Source organism: Oryx dammah, unplaced genomic scaffold (genome assembly GCF_014754425.2).
Source record: "Oryx dammah isolate SB20612 unplaced genomic scaffold, SCBI_Odam_1.1 HiC_scaffold_27, whole genome shotgun sequence".
Lineage (NCBI taxonomy): Eukaryota > Metazoa > Chordata > Mammalia > Artiodactyla > Bovidae > Oryx > Oryx dammah.
Window position 1 is genome coordinate 71,728,516 of NW_024070211.1, and position 16,150 is coordinate 71,744,665.

General features: G+C 41.1%; 1 protein-coding gene across 4 annotated transcripts in view; it reads right to left on the bottom strand.

The window, feature by feature from the left end:
• Nucleotides 1–16,150, bottom strand: part of NCKAP5 (NCK associated protein 5) — a 1,043,181-nt gene that overhangs the window by 680,245 nt on the left and 346,786 nt on the right. The window contains exon 1 of one of the 4 annotated variants that reach the window (XM_040228412.1): nucleotides 956–1,044. The exons of the other annotated variants lie outside the window; for them this stretch is intronic. The gene's annotated coding sequence lies outside the window, so the exon portion shown is untranslated. Of the gene's footprint in view, nucleotides 1–955; nucleotides 1,045–16,150 lie in introns of those variants that run through there. 4 annotated transcript variants of the gene reach the window in all.

Below are 16,150 nucleotides of genomic sequence, written 5' to 3' on the forward strand. Positions count from 1 at the left end.
CGGCTAAGCTCCAGAAAATATCACATTTCTGCCCATCAATCAGCATTAAGCAGCTTTGGGGGCTGAGCTTTCAGCACAGGCAGTTGCCAGTAGCAACAGGGCACACACTAGTAGCTCCTGGTGAGCTGGGGAGACAGCAACCAGTGAGGGGCTGCCAGGGCCAGACAACCTGAGCTGGGTAGACAAGATCAGAGACCATTGGTGATGGGCCTGGGGGTACCGGGATGGAGGCAGGCCCCAGAGGCCAGAAGTGGTCCCAGGCCGCTGGCCCCTGGGGATGGGGGGTGGGGTGAGGGGGCTAGGTTGAAGGGTTTCTGGTGGCACAGCATTGCCAGTGCCAAGTACAGTAGCCTCCCGACCCCCCTGGAGGGGCCTGGCTCTGCTAGCCCAGGACACAGAAGTCAAGGCCAAGAAGCAGGAAGAAGCACTGGTCCTCAAGTTCTCAAGATCAGCCCCTTCCCCCGCCACCCCTCTCCCTTCAGGAGTCTCTGGAGGACGCCAACGTGGAATTGTGTCTGCACGTGTGCTTGTTTTCATTTGCGCTTCCAGCACAAAAACAAGGCCCCACAGGTGGAAAGAAGGGTGTGTGTGTGTGTTGTGCAAGGCTCGGACTGCGTGGGAGCGGGAAGGGGTATGAAAGCACACATCGCGGCTCCCACCCACAGCCTGCTAGGCGAGTCCAGGTGCAGGCGCCTGGGGAAGAGAGCCGGAACCTCATGCCACCTCCGAACTTATCCCCCTGCCGTTGGGATCCGGTAAGGTGGAAAAAGAAGGGCGACAGTGAGGGAGGGCGGTAGAGGGCAGAGATGGACCGAGGAGACCACAGAGGGAGGCACTGAAGCAAGGAGTCCACGCGGACTAGTGGGAGGAAAGGGGCCGAAGGGTCAGGCTGGAGAGCGCGGGCGGCGTGAGCGGGAGGCGCGCCCGGGAGGGGAACAGGCTGGCATCTCCTTACCTGGCCGGTGGTGGAGCATCTTGCAGTGGGTCGGGGCCGGGATGGGCAGACCCTGCAGTGCTGTCACTTCAGGGGCAGCAAGGCGCTGGCCGCCGATCCCGCAGTTGATAAACTTGCCATGCCCCGGGCTCGCGGAGGCAGCTGGGGCCAGACGCACCCCGCCGCCCACCGCGGCCGGCAGCCGAGCCTCCTCCGTGCGCTCCCGGGCGCTCTTCTGCTTTGTTGTGTTGGGTTTGTCTTCCTGAGCCTGCCTCGGGGTGCTGGGTGCCCTCTCGGTAATGGGACGTTCCCCCGGCCTTCCGGGAGGCCCCTGGGATCCGCGTGCCACTTTCCTCCCGGAGGCGCGCGTTAAACAGCTGCCCCGTTGCGCCGGCCGGGGCCGCGCGGTGCGCTCCTAGCAGGCGGCTCCGGCCTGTAGATTCCCGCCCCCCGCCTTCTCCCCCTCCCCGCCCCTCCGTGGCCCCCCCATCAGAAGCTGCTTAGAATCAGGCTGTCAAATCCAGCCCATCTGCTGCAATCATAATCAGTCTCAACCCAACGGTTCTGACAAATCTCTGCCTGGAGCCTGAGTTGGGGGAGCCGGTGGGTGCGGGGCGCGGGCGCGGAGGGGAGGAGGGGGCGAGGGGGCTACCGGGAACAGCGCGCGGGGAGAGCGGGCCTGGAGGCTTCTATTGTCTGCCCCAAACAGAGGAAGTGAATGGGGAAATGGGGATCCCAATGGAGAAATAATGGTTTCCTTTCCCAGTTTCCGATAAGAAAAATCAATCCATCCTGGTAGACATATCCATCCCCTTACCCGCATCCCAAACCGCTGCTTGCTCTTTCTGGGTGGAACGAATGCTAAGGAACTGAACAAACAGGTCCTGTAATCTTATCATCAGGCTGATCCAGAGACTGACAGGGATATTCAAAGTAAGATGTAATTGGGAGGTAAGAGCTAGAACTAACAGTCATTTGTCTGCAGTCAGAAGTTGTTTCCCAAGTACATTTGAGAATCAAGTTTACGGGGAGAGAGAACCACCCTGTAATTCGCGATGAAGCTGGGCCCACTGCCTCCTGTTGGCATTTTGAAAGATAAAAGGAAAATCTGCTTTGGGCAAGAAAATGCTGGACTCAGGTTAGCCCCATCCTTAGTTAAAAGAATTATCATAATTCTCTCACATTTTAATGGAAATGTTCTTTTTAAAGAAATGCTATTTTATTAGAAAATCATGACTTCTGAAACTGATATTTTTTTCCCAACTAAAATAGTTTCTTCTGCAGATGAAATGAGTTTCTTCTTCTGCTCCTTTCTATAATATACTTTGAACTATTTTAATATGCCACTGCAATATAATCACACATATTTCTACTGGTTATAGGCTTATGGGGATTATGGCAAAATTTTTTAAATGAAAATAACAGCAGTCCTAGATATACATAAATCTTAAAGTATAAAGAATACAACCAATGGGTTTATGCCTGCTTTCATACATTCTTTGCAAGTGCTGGAAATGTTCAGTTACCCTGAATGACAGCGTTTGTTGGTGAAATAATTTTTTGGATAAACAGATCACCAGTTGAAAAGTTGAAGAGGAAAAACTTTAAGTCATTTATTCAGATAGATGTAAAACTCAGGTAAAAAAAAAACAAAACTATACTGTGAAAACTGAATAGAGCTTTAAAATAGTGCTCAAATCATTCTTTTGCTTGATACTATAGTTGAGAAATGCAGGCAAGTCACAGTAAGTCCCCTACTGATCCAACCAGAGACTGTGTCTTCTACTTATTTACAGCCCAGTAGTATTTACAACAGGAACATGTAGTAACGGGAACTCCATGAATACTGATGGTTTGAAGTTTTAATTTACAGGTCACTGTGGCTGGACAGGTGAGCTAAAATGAAGTTCAAGTGTTACTTTCCCTCATAAGTAAATAATATAAATAAAGGACAGCTGCAGATCCAATGTTAAGATGTTTTTATAATATCTAAAAGTTTGCAATTTTTCATTGCCAGTTTGTTTAATATTAAAAATTCTGTTAAAGATTGATCAACATGGTACCAAGAAGTAAACATTTCCAAAAGGTCCTCCCCACCAGAATAAAGTGTCATGCTGGTAAATAATTTAAGGGATAATGTCCAGGAAATCAGTGTTGTCCAAGTAGACAAGAGCTGAGTGGAAAGTCAGGCCCTGGGCTACAGGCACCTTACTGTTGTGTTCTGCTGTGTTTTTTCCCCTGCAAGTTGGTAGTTTTAATTGTATCAGGCCCACGTAAGTGAGAGGCTAAATTGATGGCCCCACCACCAATCCATCAAGTCTTTGGTTCTAAATTCAAAATATATCCTGTCTAGTTGTCTCAATTATTTACCTCTCAGTTATATATTGAGTGCTTGCTGTGTTTCAGTGCTGGAAAATACAAATGAGCATAAATTCAGAAAAAACATTTTGATCTTGTGGAACTTACATTCTGCAGGAGAAGACAGACATTAGAAAAGAATAAGGAAATAATACTTGTTAGAAAGTCATCAGTGCTAAGGAGAAGAATAAAGCAGGGAGGGTTGGGTGGTATTAAAGTTTAAGCAAAATTCTCAGTGATAATCCCACTGAAAATACCAAGTGTAAGTAAGCAAATACAAGAGGCAAGGAAGCAGTGAGCCATGTAGGTATCTGAGGGAAGATGGTCCTGGGAAGCAGAAAGAGCAGGTGCAGTGCCCCTTACAGAAGAATGTGCTGGGAGAGGTCTGAGAACAGCAGTGAGGCAGTAGGGATGGAACAGAGTGACGTGAGAGGGTTACTGAGAGGATGGTCTGAGAGGGCAGACCATTGGGTGGGACATAACAGGCCATCTGAATCCAGAGTTTCAAAGAATAGCAAGGAGAGATAAGAAAGCCTTCCTCAGTGATCAATGCAAAGAAATAGAGGAAAACAATAGAATGGAAAGACTAGAGATCTCTTCAAGAAAATTAGAGATACCAAGGGAATATTTCATACAAAGATGGGCACAATAAAGGACAGAAACGATATGGACCAAACAGAAGCAGAGGATATTAAGAAGAGGTGGCAAGAATACACAGAAGAACTATATAAAAAAGAGTTTAATGACCCAAATAACCACGTTGGTGTGATCACTCAGCTAGAGCCAGACATCCTGAAGTGAGAAGTCAAGTGGGCCTTAGGAAGCATCACTAGGAACAAATTTAGTGGAAGTGATGAAATTTCAGCTGAGTTATTTCAAATTCTAAAAGATGATGCTGTGAAAGTACTGCACTCTATATGCCAACAAATTTGGAAAAGTCAGCCATGGCCACAGGACTGGAAAAGGACAGTTTTCATTCCAACTCCAAAGAAAGGCAATCACAAAGAATGTTCAAACTATGACAAAACTGTACTCATCTCACACATGAGTAAAGTAATGCTCAAAATTCTCCAAGCTAGGCTTCAGCAGTACATGAACTGAGAACTTACAGATGTTCAAACTGGATTTAGAAAAGGCAGAGGAACCAGAGATCAAATTGCCAACATCCATTGGACCATAGAAAAATCAAGAGAATTCCATAAAAACATCTACTTCTGCCTTATTGACTACATCAAAGCTCTTGACTGTGTACAGCACAACAAACTGTGGAAAATTCTTAAAGAGATGGGAATACCAGACCACCTTACTTGCCTCCTGAGAAATCTGTATGCAGGTCAAGAAGCAACAGTTAGGACTGGACACAGAACAACAGACTGATTTCAAATTGGGAAAGGAGTATGTCAAGGCTGTATATCGTCACCCTGATTATTTAACATATATGCAGAGTACATCATGTGCAATGCTGGGCTGGATGAAGCACAAGCTGCAATCAAGACTGCCAGGAGAAATACCAATAACCTCAGATATGCAGATGACACCACCCTTGTGGCAGAAAGAGAAGAACTAAAGAACCTCTTGATGAAAGTGAAAGAGGAGACTGAAAAAGTTGGCTTAAAACTCAACATTCAAAAAACTAAGACCATGGCATCTGGTCCCATCACCATGGCAAATAGATGGGGAAATAGTGGAAACAGACAGACTTTATTTTGGGGGGCTCCAAAATCACTGCAGATGGTGACTGCAGCCATGAAATTAAAAGATGCTTACTCCTTGGAAGAAAAGCTACGACCAACCTAGACAGCATATTAAAAAGCAGAGACATTACTGACAAAGGTCCGTCTAGTCAAAGCTGTGGTTTTTCCAGTAGTCATGTATGGATGTGAGAGTTGGACTATAAAGAAAAGCTTTGCATAAAAAAAAACTTGATGCTTTTGAACTATGGTATTGGAGAAGATTCTTGAGAGTCCCTTGGACTGCAAGGAGATCAGTCAATCCTAAAGGAAATCAGTCCTGACTATTTATTGGAAGGACTGATGCTGAAGCTGAAACTCTAGTACTTTGGCCACCTGATGCGAAGAATTGACTCACTGGAAAAAAAACTCTGATGTTGAGAAAGATTGAGAGCAGGAGGAGAAGGGGACGACAGAGGAGAAGATGGTTGGATGGCATCATCCAGGAGTTTGAGCAAGCTCCAGGAGTGTGTGATAGACAGGGAAGCCTCACGTGCTGCAGTCCATGGGGTCTCAAAGAGTCAGATACAACTGAGTGGCTGAACTGAACTCAAGGACTGGCTTTACTCTTAAGTGATGTGGGAGAGTAGGGATAGAGAGGTTTTGCGGTGGGGGGCAGCATTTTGTTTGTTTTTTTGTCACCCTGTGCAGTTTGTGAAATCTTAGTTCCCCAACCAGGGATTAAACCCACTCCCTCATCAATGAAAGTGCATAGTCCAAACCACTGGACCACCAGTGAATCCCCCAAAGAGAGTTTTGAGCAGAGGAATTCCATGATCTGACTTTTGTTTAATAGGTTATTCTCATTGCCTGCATGCTAAATCGCTTTGTGACCCCATGGACTGTAGCCTGGCAGGCTCCCCTGGCCATAGGATTCTCCAGGCAAGAATACTGCAGTGGATTACCATGCCCTTCTCCAGAGGATCTTCTCGACTCAGGGATCAAACCCAGGTGTCTTACGTCTCCTGCATTGGCAGGCTGATTCTTTACCACTGATGCCACCTGGGAAGCCCCATATTGCAAACTAATTACAGAAAAAAAAGGAAGATGGTAAGGGGGAAGATCTGTTATTAGGCTACTGCAAAAATCCAGGTAAGACAGAGTGACTTGGGCAGGACCATAACAAGAAAAATAATGAGTGTTTGGACTTAGCAGGCAAAAGGATGGAGTTGCTATTAATTGAAATGAAGAAGACAATGGGTAGAGCAAATTTTGGTGGAAGAATATGAGGTTTAGTGTTAGATGTGTTACGATTAGGATACCTATTAAGTTACATTTTTAAATAGCTATATAAATAAAGCCCTTCAAATACTTCCTAGCTTTTGCTTAGTGAAGTCGCTCAGTCGTGTCCGACTCTTTGCGACCCCATGGACTGTAGCCTATCAGGCTCCTCAGACCATGGGATGGAGAGGTATATTTGGGAATTGTATACAGTGAAGTGAAGTCACTCAGTCGTGTCCAACTCTTTGTGATCCCATGGACTGTAGCCTATCAGGCTCCTCAGACCATGGAATTTTCCAGGCAAGAGTACTGGAGTGGGTTGCCATTTCCTTCTCCAGGGGATCTTCCCAACCCAGGGATTGAACCCAGGTCTTCCACATTGCAGGCAGATGCTTTACCATCTGAGGCACCATAGATGGTTAAATTAAATTTATCATCATATCAGGTGGGCCATTAAGGCTGAGAACACAGTTAGAAAAGAGAAGATGTTTCAGGATTAAATCCCGAAAGACATTCCAACTTTAAAAAGTCAAGAAGATAAAGAGGAACCAGCAAAGGAGATGACCCCAAATGGCAACCTGAGAGGGAGAAGGTAAAGTAGGAAAGCAGAATCCCTCAGGAACCTAGTAATCAAGGTATATCAAGGAAGGAGTGATCTGCTAATCAGAGTCTCCTGGTATGATCGTCTCCATAGAAAACCCAAAAGAACATACAGGAAAGCTATGAGAGAGTTAACCGAGGTTACGAGAAAACTTAATTATCTATTGTCTGTTTACAGCACAACATTCAGGGTGTCCCATCACTTATGTAAAGGTCAGGGGCCTGAGAGGTATTCAGTGTGTGCTGAATCAGGTAATGAATCAGTGAAGGATCAAATGCCTTATGCTGAGAAATATTTCTTAGCTTATCTATGGATAATTTTGGAGGGGTCGCCTATTCTTAAATTCAAGAAATATTGATGTAGAACAAGGTTTCTGAGAGGGAATAGATATGTTTCCCTTTCAGTAAGCAATGTCAATAGACCAAAGATTTCTAGCCCACAAGTTTCATATAGAATGTTTTCTCAGATCATGTTCAATAAATTGTAAAGTAGTAACAAAGAAACAACTTGCAGACATATGGAAGTTTAAAAATATACTTCTGTAGGTAATTTTCAACTTAAGACAACAACCCAATTTAAATGTGCAGATGATTTAAATACAATCTTATCAAAGAAGATATAAAAATGGTAAATCACTGCATGAAAAGATGATCATCATCATGAGTCACTAGAGGAAAGCAAGTTAAAATCTCAGTTACACTTACACCCACAAGAATCAACAAAGTTAAAAATATTAACAACATCAAGTGTTGGCAAGGATGTAGAGCAACTTAAATTCTCATCATACCTAGCTGATGGAAATGCAGAAGGGTATAGCAAGTTTGGAAAACCAGTTGACAGTTTCTCAAAAAGTTAAACACAGAAAAGATATATGTATCCCAATGTTCACTGCAGCACTATTTACAATAGACAGGACTGGAAGCAACCTAAATGTCTATCAGCAGTAGAATGGATAAAGAAGATGTGGTACATATACACAATGGAATATTACTCACCATAAAAACAAATGAAATAGTGCCATTTGCAGAGACATGGATAGACCTAGTGTTTGTCATACTGAGTGAAGTCAAAAAGAGAAAAACAAATATCATATAATATTACTTATATGTGGAATCTTAAAAAATGGTAAAATTATTTGCAAAGCAGAAATAGAGACACAGATGTAGAGAACAAACTTATGGATACCAAAGGAGGAAGGAGAGGGTGAGGTGAACTGGGAGATTGGAATTGACATATATACACTACTATGTATAAGATAGATAACTAACTACTCAGATGGTGAAGAATCTGCCTGCAATGCCAGAGACCAGGGTTCAATCCCTGGGTTGGGAAATCCCCTGGAGAAGGGCATGGCAACCCATGCCAGTATTCTTGCCTGGAGAATCCCATGAACAGAGGATCCTGGCAGGTTACAGTCCATAGAGTAGCAAAGAATTGGACAAGACTGGAGCAACTTAGCACACACATAGCAAAGCCACCAGATAAAGGATTGATGGGAAGTAAAACATTAATCCAGTATCAGGTATCACCTTGTGATTTTCTGCTAATTGTTAAGGGAAAAGTTACACGAGAGAGATTCCCTGACATGCTCCTGCTTATATGATGCTATGTGAGAAGAGCACCACATCACCTGTGGGGTAGTCTTGGAAAAACCATGTTTAACCTGAATCTAAGTAAGGACTTTGACATAATTTCCAGCTTATAAGAAATAAGGAAGATAAATGACACTACAAAGAAACAATGAGGCATATGCAAAAACAGGGTGCTCTGCAGCATTTAATGTCTGAACAGAAGGAAGTAGAAGCAATAAAAATAGATTAAGTGACAGAACTAAATGAAACTAATGGGGTTAGATCTTGGTCCAATATAAAAGCTTTAAGAGACTTTAGAGGGACTTCCCTGGTGGTCCAGTGGCTAAGACTCCATGCTCCCAATACAGGGAGCCTGCGTTCAATCCCTGGTCAGGGAACTAGATTCCATATGCCACAACTAGAAACCATGATGCCACAAAACCTGTTTTAATAAAACAGATATTTTTTAAAATTAAAGATACTTTGGAAATTAGAGAAATTCAAATAAGGTTGGCATTGAATAGGATAAGAGAAGTTTTATTACTTTTCCTAATGATGAAAATGATATTGTGTTTATAAAGGCAGTAGTCCTTAGTTTTAAAAGACACATGCTAAAGTATTCAGGGTGAAGTATCATTGTGTTTACCACTCACTTTGGAAAAATTATATATGAAACAAAATATTAACATTTAGGTGGCGTTAGTATTTAACTGATATGCAGAGTACATCATGAGAAACGCTGGGCTGGAAGAAGCACAAGCTGGAATCAAGATCGCTGGGAGAAATATCAATACCCTCAGATATGCAAATAACACCACCCTTATGACAGAAAGTGAAGAGGAACTAAAAAGCTTCTTGATGAAAGTGAAAGAGGAGAGTGAAAATGTTGGCTTAAAGCTCAACATTCGGAAAACGAAGATCATGGCATCTGGTCCCATCACTTCATGGGAAATAGATGGGGAAACAGTGGAAACAGTGTCAGACTTTATTTTAAGGGGCTCCAGAATCACTGCAGATGGTGATGGCAGCCATGAAATTGAAAGACGCTTACTCCTTGGAAGGAAAGTTATGACCAAACTAGATAGCATATTGAAAAGCAGAGATATTACTTTGCCAACAAAGGTCTGTCTAGTCAAGGCTATGGTTTTTCCAGTAGTCATGTATGGATGTGAGAGTTGGACTATGAAGAAAGCTGAGTGCCTAAGAATTGATGCTTTTGAACTATGGTGCTGGAGAAGACTCTTGCGAGTCCCTTGGACTGCAAGGAGATCCAACCAGTCCATCCTAAAGGAGACCAATCCTGGGTGTTCATTGGAAGGACTGATGCTGAGGCTGAAACTCCAATACTTTGGCCACCTCACGTGAAGAGTTGACTCATTGGAAAAGACCTTGATGCTGGGAGGGATTGGGGGCAGGAGGAGAAGGGGACAAGAAAGGATGAGATGGCTGGATGGCATCACCAACTAGATGCACATGAGTTTGGGTGAACTCCGGGAGTTGGTGATGGACAGGGAGGCCTGATGTGCTTCGATTCATGGGATTTCAAAGAGTTGGACATGACTGAGCGCCTGAACTGACTGAACTGAACTGAATGGTAAAGTATCTGCCTGCCAGTGCAGAAGACACAAGAGATGCAGGTTCAATCCCTGGGTCAAGAAGATCATCTTGAGTAGGAAATGGTAACCGACTCCAGTATTCTTGCCTAGGAAATCCCACAGACAGAGGAGCCTGATGGGCTAGTGCATAGGGCTGCAAAGAGTCAGACATGACTGAGCACAATGCCAAGTTATGGATAACTGAGTATTTCATTGCCCTGGTCTTTTACTTTTTTCTGTACATTGAATTTCTTCATAATAAAAAATGAAAAAATACTTTTAAAACCCAATAGTTAAATGTGAAGGAATTAGAAAAAATAGAATTTGATGTCTTAAAATTAAAACACTATCAAAATTTGTAAGATGAAAACAACTAAAGCAGTATGTAAAGAGAAATGAATAATTTTATTGCATATTCTGGAAATGAAAAAAATTGGAAAATTAATGTGTAAAGCATCCAGGTAAAGGGGCAAACATAGCAATAAACAAGTAGAATAAAAGAATTAGTAAAGATAAAATCAAAGTCTAATAAGGTATAACAAAGCATTAATACAGGATCAATAAAACAGTGACTGCTTAGATCAATGAAAAACAGAGGAGACATAAATCACTAAGTTTTAGAGTAAAAAAAAGCTGCATAACTAAGGATACAAGAGATTTAAAATAATAGGACTGCTTCACTATGAACAACTTTATAGCAATAAATTTTAAAACATAGATAAAATCATCAATGTCCTAATTTTAAAAAAATCTGTCCGTAAAACTCTAGAATCAACAGAATCGTAAACAATACATCAACTAACTCAATAGTTGAAAATAAAAATTTACCCCTGCATAACCAATAGGCCTAGATTTTAAAAACATCTTCATTGAGATATAATCCATATACTATAAAATTCACCCATTTAAGGTGTACAAACCATCACCATCATTTAAGTTTAGAAGAACTTTTATAACCCCTCCCCCTAAAATCCCCCAGTACCCATTTGTAGTCACTCTCCATTCTCCAGCCAGAGGTAACCAACAATGCACTTTCTATCTCTATAAAATTTGCTTATTCTGGATATTTCATATAAACGCACTCAAACACTATGTGATCTTTTGGGTTTATCTTCTTTCACTTAGCATAATGCTTTCAATACCTGTCCTGCTGTAGCACATATCAGTATTTCATTTCTTCCTGTTGCCAAATAATATGTCATTCTATGGAGAGATATCATTGGATAAATTTTGTTTCAGTTCCTGTGCCCATTTTTATATTGGATTATTTGTCATTTTATTGTTGAATTGTGGGTTCAGTTTTTTTAAGGCAAGTTTTACAAAGCTTGAAAACAATACAAAAACTCTAATATTCAAATCTTGCAGGAAAAGTTCTAGTAAAATAAGGCAGGGAGGGGAGAAAGATTAAAGAGAAGGGGGTAGAAAAAGGTGAGAGGAACGATTTTATGAGTCATCTAGAATGACCTCGATACTAAAAGTAAATGTATCATACAGGAAAGCTAATGAATGTTGTCCTAAAAATTCTAAATAAAACAAAAAAATGCACAATAATTTTTAAGAATGGTGACTCCACTAATATCCAGAAACGAGTCAGGCACCTTGCTATAAAGGTAGGTAATTAAACAGGTAAGTGAGGTAGGCAATTGCATCAGTAAAATAGTAAGAGAGCCTAGACATAGAGGTACATCTATTGAATAAAGGTGTTGATCAGAACTGGTATCATTGGGACTTCTCTGATGCAGAGGGTATGGGTTTGCTCCCTGGTCATGGAGCTAAGATCCCATGTGACTCATGGCCAATGAACCAAAACATAAAACAAAAGTAGTATTATAATAAATTCAATAAAAGACTTTAAATATGGTCCACATTATGGTGTCATTAATTAGTGGAGAAAGAATTGACTACTGAAACAATGGCAACAAATCCACTTTCTATCTGAATAAAGAACTCAGACCATTCACAAAAAAACAAAGATTAAACACTGAATGTGTAAAGGAGAACAATTTAGAGGACTTTTTACCTCCAATGTCAAGACTTAACGCCACACAATTTCAAGACTTAAATAAAGCCACGGTAATCAAGAGAGCATGATATTTGAGAAAGGACAGATATATTAATGGAGAGACCAGAAATAGAACCTCATAAATACAGCCAACTGATTTTTGACAAGGAGAAGAGACAATAGAACAAAGACAGTCTCTTCAACAAATGGTCCTGGAATATCTAGAAACCCACATGCAAAAAAAAAAAAAAAAACAAACAAACAAAAAACACCTAGACTCAGACTTTGCACCCTTCATACAAATTACTCAAAATGGATCAAAATGGACATAAGGGTAATACAAAACCATAAAACTCCTAGAAAATAACATCAGAGAACATCTAGATGACCTTGGGTACAGTGATGCATTTTTAGATATAACATTAAAGAAATAATCCATGAAAGAAACAAGTGATAAGCTGGACTTCATTAAAATTAAAAACATCTGCTCAATGAGATACAGTATCAAGAGAATAGATTGGGAGAAAATATTTGCAAAGGACATATCTAATAAAGTACTATCATCTACAATTTATAGACAAGTTTTGAAACTCAACAATAAGAAAACAACCTGATTTTAGAAATGGGCCACAAACCTTAATAGGCACCTCACCCAGCAAATAAGTGTATGAAAGGATACTCCACACAATGTCATTGAGGAAATACAAGCTAAAACAATACTAATGAGATAACACTGATACCTGTTAGAATGGGTAGGATTTGGTGATAACACCCAATAATGTGAGGATGTGGAACAACTGGGTCTCTCATACATTGTTGGTGGGAGTGCAAAATGGTAGAGCCAGTTTAAAAACAGTTTGGAGTTTCTTACAAAACTAAACATACTTGTACCATATGATCCAGCAATCATGTTCTTTGGTATTTATTCAAAGGAGTTGAAAACTCATATCCAAGCAGTATAGAGGAGGGAAGGATTGGGAGTTTGGGATTAGCAGATATAGACTATTACATATAAAATGGATAAACTATATTCAATATCCTGTGATAAATCATATTGGAAATATGCATATATATGTATAATTGAGTCACTGCTGTACAGTAGAAATTAATCATAAATCAACTATACTTCAATAAAATTTAAAAAAACATCCACATAAAAACTTGCATACAGATATTTACAGTAGCTTTATTCATAATTGCCCAAACATGGAAGCAACCAAGAGGTCCTTCAGTAGTTAAATGCACTATGGTGCCTCCAGACACTAGTATATTAGTCAGCAAAGAAGCTGGCTTAAAACTCAACATTCAAAAAACTAAGACCATGGCATCTGGTCCCATCACCATGGCAAACAGATGAGGAAAAAGTGAGAGACTATTTTCTTGGGCTCCAAAATCACTGTGGACAGTGGACAGGCTTGCTGCTTAGAAAAAGAGCTATGACAAACCTAGACAGCACATTAAAAAGCAAAGACATCATTTTGTCAACAAGGTCCATCTAGTCAAAGCTATGGTTTTTCCAGTAGTCATATATGGATGTGAGAATTGGACCATAAAGAAAGCTGAGCACTGAAGAATTGATGTTTTTGAACTGTGGTGCTGGAGAAGACTCTTGAGAGTCCTTTGTACAGCAAGGAGATCAAACCAGTCAATCCTAAAGGAAATCAACTCTGAATATTTATTGGAAGGACTGATGCTGAAGATGAAGCTCCACTACTTTGGCCACCAGATGCAAAGAGCTGACTCATTGGAAAAGGATGCTGATGCTAGGAAAGATTGCAAGCAGGAGAAGAAGGGGATGACAGAGGATGAGATGGTTGAATGGCATCACCAATTGGACATGGGTTTGAGCAAACTCTGGGAGATAGTAATGGACAGGAAAGCCTGGTATACTGCAGTCTCCATGGGGTTGCAAAGAGTCACACACAACTTAGTGAACAAACAAGAAAAAGAAATGAACTATCAAGCCATGAGGAAATAGGGAGGAACCATAAATGCATATTACTAAGTGAAAGGAGCCAAGCTGAGAAGGCTACATACTGTGTAATTCCAACCATATGACATTCTCGAAAAGGCATACAATGAAAATACCCATGATTCTTAGATGTTGGAGGAGAGCTGGAAATGAATAGAGGATTTTTAGGGCAGTGAAATGAACAGAGGATTTTTAGGGCAGTGAAAATACTCTGCATGACACTATAATGATGGATATATGTCATCAATTTGTTCAAACCCATAGAATGTACACCACCAAGAGTGAACCTTAAGGTAAACCATACACTTGGGTGATTATGATGTGTCAACATAGGTTCACAGTTGGTAAAAGTGTACCATTTGGTGAGTGCTGTTAATAATGGAGCTGGGGTGCTATGCACATCAATTTTTTGTAAACTTATACCGGTTCTTAAAAAGTAAGTCTGAAAGGAAAACACACATGAAAAGCAAGTCTATAAAACCTTTTGAAGAATACGTTTGTATCATCAGGCTGGGAAGGATAAAGAAGTATTTTACTGCATCATATTTTTGAACCATTGTGAAAAGAAAAAAATTACCATAAAGAAAATGAAAAGTTAAGGCACAGGCTAGAAGAATATTTTTGAAACATATATAACTAAGAGGCTTCCTAGGTGGCACGGTTATAAAGAATCCACCTGCCAATGCTGGAGACGTGGATTCGATCACTGGGTCAGGAAGATCCCCTAATAAAGGAAATGGCAACCCATTTCAGTATTCTTGCCTGGAAAATTCCATAGACAGAGGAACTTGGTGGGCTACTGTCCATGAGGTCACAAAGAGTTGGACACAACTGAGCACACACACATAACCTAAGAAGAATCACTATCCCAAGTTGATAAAGAAAAACACTTCCCCTGGTGGCTCAGCTGGTAAAGAATCCGCCTGCAATGCAGGAGACCTCAGTTCGATTCCTGGGTTGGGAAGATCCGCTGGAGAAGGGATAGGCTACCCACTCCAGTATTCTGATCTGGAGCATTCCATGGACTGTGTAGTCTATGGGGTTGCAAAGAATTGGACATGACTGAGAGACTTCCACTTCACAAGTATAGTAGAAAATAATTTTTATAAAGAAAATATATTTATAGACAGTTCACAAAAGAAGATAATTGAATGGCAATAAATAAAGTGCTCAATCTCATTCCTGGGGTAATACAAATTAAAACAACACTGAGATACTATTTCATGCCTATCGTGATAGGAAAGCAATAATATTCTGATTACAGTATGTTTTGGTGGGGCTTCATGGAAAACAAAACTCTGACACATGTTAGGCAGAAACACTTAGACCTATGCTGTAAAGGTGAAAGTGCTCCTTGTCTAAAACATGACTGCCCCATATCTATGTACCTGCAAGAGGGCAAGTCTCACACATATATATACAAGCACACGTGGAACATACAAAATTGCATTATTTTGTTGTTGTTGTTTACTTGGCTGTAAAACTCCAGCCATTTAATAACAAATGCTTCTCCACCCACACCCACCACAGCACTGGGAGAATCATGGGACCAACCATTGGTGTGGGATGTGCTGGGAAAGCCAGGGTGAGAGGCAGCAGCCAGCTGACTACTGAGAGCATCAGGTCCTAAAAGTTCCATCCAGGGCAGGTTGGAGCTGCCCATGGGCCCAGCCAGAGAGGATAGGTGGAAGCCAGGCTCAGGAGAGGAAAGGGGGGGGATAAAAACAAAAGTGATTCTGGTCTGCTACCAAACTGAGGCCCCCTGGTCTGCCTGTGCCAAGTCCAGCTAACAGGAGTTGGCCTTGCCCATCAGAAGGCTGCCGCCACTCACACTGTCTGCCTTCTTAACTTTCAAAAGGTATACGTGCTAGTTATGAGATAAATAAGCACTAGGGATATAATGTACAACACAGTTGATATAATTAACACTGCTCTACCTTATATGTGAAAGTTGTAAAGAGAGTAAATCCTAAGAGTTCTCATCACTAGGACACTATTTTTTCTTTTTATTTTGTATTATATGAGATAATGAATGTTCACTAGCTTACTGCAATAATCATCTCATGATGTGAGTAAGTCAACTCATGCTATATATCTTAAACTTATATAGTACTGCATGTCAAGTATATCTCAATAAAACTAGTGGGGTAAGTCATTATATATTCA